Raw genomic sequence first — 4,869 nt, forward strand, 5'->3', positions numbered from 1 at the left:
TACGAGTGGCAAGAGGCAAAGTGACAGAAATTTCAGGGTTTTTGTTAACAAAAGTGAATATACTCGTAGCTTGAAAAGCAATTACTGGCAATGTTCAGTCGTCTGATATACGGTACGCAGTGCCGTCAACGGGAACCCATGTAAGTGTGTAGGTATGTTGTATGCATGCATGCATGCCTGCATGTATGTATGCACGTTTGTATGTGATATGCGTTGATGTATCTACATACGCATTTATCTATATCTGTTTCTAGTGCAATGCCACCTCGTAGTCAGCAGTCGTTTTTTATTCTGAAATATATATACCCGAATTCAATGTTTTTAGGCGTCGATATAGCGAATACCCTTGAAACAAAATGTAGGAAAGGTACCGGTGACATATGACTGAGTGTGATCAACGCCATGAAGCAGGTAAATAAACCAGGGTGTTCCCTTTGACCCAGCCTACAGTGCCACATACGAAGCACCTTCACCACCAGCCTCACTGCGGGTGGGATCCAACGTCGCACGCAGTAACAGATTTTAAAATCTACTTGTAGGTAGCCAGGACAGCAAGAGTTTTGTGATCATTTCTTAACCGATAAATATGGTAGGGAAGGTAGGACGTATACCTGTGTGCAGCTTTCAAAAAACTGCCGCCAGATATAATCATCACAGGAGCGCACTCAAACACCGCATAGGGAACACAAAACCTAAATCCACCTGGATGTCCTAATTGTCTTCTTGATATAGTAAATTTCAATCCGTTGAGCGCCCCGCTGACTCGGAGTATGCAAGTGGACAGGACCTGAATTTGTTGTCTGTTTGTGGTGTATCAATCAAGCTCTGCTTCTAGTTTTATAATGCATTTGTTGTGTTTCTTTTGTCCGTTGCATTGTTGCCAGTAGTGTTCACGTAGTCATCCTGGATGTTGCGCACAATGGATTCGCTTTTTACGATGTAAGTTCATTATTAGTATTAAGACGCTTTCTCCACCCACTAAAACAGCTGAATTGGGAGAAAAGCGGAAGTGTTGCTGCACATAAGGAATAGCGCTGTTATCTCCTCTGAAGACTGAATTAAAATGTGTTAAAGGCATTTGAAGTTGCTGTAGGGAGCAAGATATTTTGTCCCAAGATAAATCTGTCGGTGAAACATCAATCCAGAGTATGTTGGTGCGATTTTATATCCTTAGCTGCTAGACGCAAAAATTAAAAGACGTGTGTAGAAATTTTAGCATTGAGGACTTATTAGGCTCCATATAATAGATCAAAGCTCTGAGCATTGATTGGTTCATGGGCTACCTTAACCGGTTAACCCATCGCGATGCGTGGTAAATGCCGCGCCTTATCCTAAGGAAATTCTAGACAAGCAGAGCACTCCTATCGTGAGTGTGGGAAAGGATCCAAAGGGGATTTGTGTCTTTACTTAGGCACTACCAAGGCTAGACTGTGAGGTACTCCAGGAGCCGCCAGCACACATTCTATGTGCTTGCAATCCCGCAGTGTTTTCTTGCGAAAGTTAGAGAATTGTACGCATGTTCATCGATTTTGTTTTCAAGGAGCACAAGTTTCCGTCGCGGAAGCGGACAGTGTTCTACTTTTGGTTTCGAATCTGAAGGCTGGTCTTCGCCTTTTTGCAAGTGAAGCAAATGTGTGAAAGCTTGAGATATTCCGGTTTCTATAGAAGGAAGTTTTTCTTATGCAATCTCTTTAATTCCAGGTTTTTAAGCTCAACTTACGCGATCAGGTGGGTTGCAAGCGACAATGACAACAGTCTTCAGAAGCTCGAGATTCCGTTCTCCCGTAGATACAAGCTAAACTCCTGTGCGAAGCCAGGCATATATATACTGTTTCGCTGCGAACAGTCGCTTTACTGTTTCGAGCAAACGCCAAAAAAAAAACCCCGACTTTCGGACCTCAGTAAAATTTCCACAAAGTCCAAAATTTATACAAGACTTGTGATATAATTTTTTAATATCAAATTCTTCTCTTGACTCAGTTCCCAGAATAATAATTTTGTTATAAGGGTGGTTTCTAGCTTTTACATTGGTTAGGCGCTAGGCGTGGCATATGAATACGTTTATTCGTTGTATGTCTCTTCAGATAACGTTTCTCTTATCGCAGTACCCCGACACAGCATGTAGTGAACGGGTTCTCGTACTGTTTTTTTTTACTTCCAACAGTGAAATATAGTTCGAAGTGATTAGTTTTCGTCGCAAACTCCATCAAATACGCCTGTCCCTGTGCAAACTCCTAAACGGCGCCAAGAAATGTAGCAGCGACATTATCAGTTGCAGCCGGGGGAATGCTGAGGTTCGAAGCAAGATCTCACGTTGCGGTAACGGTAACAATACATATTCAGCAGTTCCCAGCTGATGACCGCCAGGAGTTTTGAAGTGTGGCTGCTGCTCTATTGAATACTCTGCCGCGCAGGATTGGCTACTGGCAACCATCACAATGAAGTTGAGCGCAGCAATAAAAACGGAGGAACAGTGTTACCCGGCCACGTCATGTAATCACCCGTCCAGAACAGGGGATTGTAAAACTTGGTCTACTGCAATAAATTCGCCGTATGCGTACTCGTGTCTAGCATCTCATGCCGAATTCTCTGTGTGTGAAGTTTCGACAGGACCAAACACGATGGCTAACAGGTTGTCAAAAAGGGGGAGGGGGGGGGGTATGCGGCCAAATTATCAGGTGGCGTATTTAGAAACCTTAGCGGCCTTCTTTAAAGCGCAGCTTTAAACGACCCGCTCACACAGTTTTCCGTCATCTTTTGGTGATAGAAAACCTGGAGAACGAACAGGGAACCGTACAGCAAGTAGGAAAGTGAAAATGAGAGAATGGCGAAAGTGTAGCGGCGAGGGCCGCATTCCGATGCCGCGCGAGACATGCTTCCCGGTGGCGTCGCTCTGTTGTGTGTTCACTGATGACACGCCGTAGAGCACGTCGTATGTTTCCTCACGGTGCCATAACTTCCAGAGACGCAGCAGCTATCCGCCGTCGCCGAGGAGACTGCTGTTTGCGCTGGGCTCACATTTTGCATTGGGGACTATTGTAATAGTAAGCCTATTTTTGGCGTATACTAGTAAGATATAACGACTCGTGAACGTTTTTGTAGGCAACACCAACCTAAAGAATGTCAAAATAGTCTTATTTTCCACAAGAATGCGAACAATGCGTAAAACCCTGTGGAGCAGCTCCTTAATAAATCAGAAATTGTTCCAAGTGCACCAGTAGGTGGTGCTAGCCGGCGGGGGGGGGGGGGGATCTAGACGTCAAGGTGTGTCTACCACGTGGCTGGGTGAGGTTTTGGAAGAAGATAAAGTGAGAAAATAGAGGAGAAAAGGTAGGTACGACAAAGAGGTGTGGAGGGAGCAAAATGTTAGTGAGAGAGAAAAGCGGACGGGTGGGACGGAAAGAAGGGAACTGGTGGGGGACGTGGAAGTAATTTCACTTTGTTCAGGCAAATATGTTACATAGCTTGAATCGCACTCTCAGCGTTCGCACTCTCATCGCAATTCCTTCTCATAAAATGACCATTCGCTCCAATATTATTTATAGAGAGGTTATGGGTCCGTTCTGTTCATCTGCACCACGCGAACCAGTTCAGGTGGTCTAGCACTTCCCCGTTCGTTTCAGTGGTGCAGGTCGCGGCACCTGAACTGCGCTGTTCGTTTCACCGGTGGTGCAGACGGGTGCACGACGACTTTTCTGGCTTTGCCTGCACTTCAGGCCGAGAATGTGGAGAGGCAGACGAAAAAAGCGCAGGTCTGTTTCCGCCGATCATACAGGATGGAGAAACTGACCTTGCACTGCTGTTAACTGGTCAAAAGGTTGAGCGTGACCCCCTCGTCTGGTATGTTTTCCTGTGCCCTACCCAACCACGGGAGATAGTGGTGGCTGCCTCCTTTGATAATCGCGAGTAGCGGCTCGCACTACGTACACACCCAGCCAATAAAATTGTAATTGCATTCCCAAAACTATTACTGACGAAAAATGGACTGCGCCTCAGTTTTTTAACACGCGTACGAATCCGCTAATTCCTAGTGTCCTCAAAGGTACAAATATGTTATATAGAGGTCTGCTTTGGCAGTGTTACTGTGGGAGACACACCATAGTTCAAACCCACTGGCGAACACTGCTTTCAAGATAGCCTCTGCAGCTCTCACGTAATTTGTTATATCTTGTAAATTATTGTACCCAGGTACTCAGTTCCTTTATTACATTGCTTATTTACAATGGAAAATTCATTCTACCTTTTCATGCGTCAATTTCAGCTATAAATTTACATGTGGCGCTACTCCGACGTAAGGGTGTCAAAAAAATGGTAGAGACACAATTAGTTGCACATATCTTTAACCCCCAGTAAATGATTAGTATATACTGCTGCATGCTTTTTGACTATTCTGCGCGTTTTTTGGTATCTTGTAGTAGGGATAGGCAATGTGTCTGCAGTAGCCTGGAAGGCCAACCCTCACACTCAAGTTATCTGGAATTGGTGTCGTCTTCACGAGTGAGGGAGACAAGACCAAGCAAAGTGCCGTCGCTTTTTCAAACAAACACGAACACGCTTCGAGCACGCGAAAACATCTCAGTCGATGCTTGGGGGCGGCGCAGGCCAATTAAGGTATTCCAAATACGATAATGAGCGGCAAAAGGCACAAATACCAGGTTCGAGACTGATATATTATCTCTCCCTTCATGTTTTGTCTGGCATGCACGTCCCGGATATTTGAAGAGTGAAGAGCAATCGAGAGATAATGAAATGCGAGATCCAGTGCCTAGGCAATACAAATGCAGTCGCTTCAAGTGCAGCCTGCTCTGCTTCAGCTTTATCTGTATCGGTGGTTTATCAGCCTGCCACTTGAACTAGAGAATAGACGGG

This window comes from Haemaphysalis longicornis, unplaced genomic scaffold (genome assembly GCF_048455015.1).
Source record: "Haemaphysalis longicornis isolate Haplotype H1 unplaced genomic scaffold, Haemaphysalis longicornis Haplotype H1 scaffold_6, whole genome shotgun sequence".
In the NCBI taxonomy this organism is placed as follows: Eukaryota; Metazoa; Arthropoda; class Arachnida; order Ixodida; family Ixodidae; genus Haemaphysalis; species Haemaphysalis longicornis.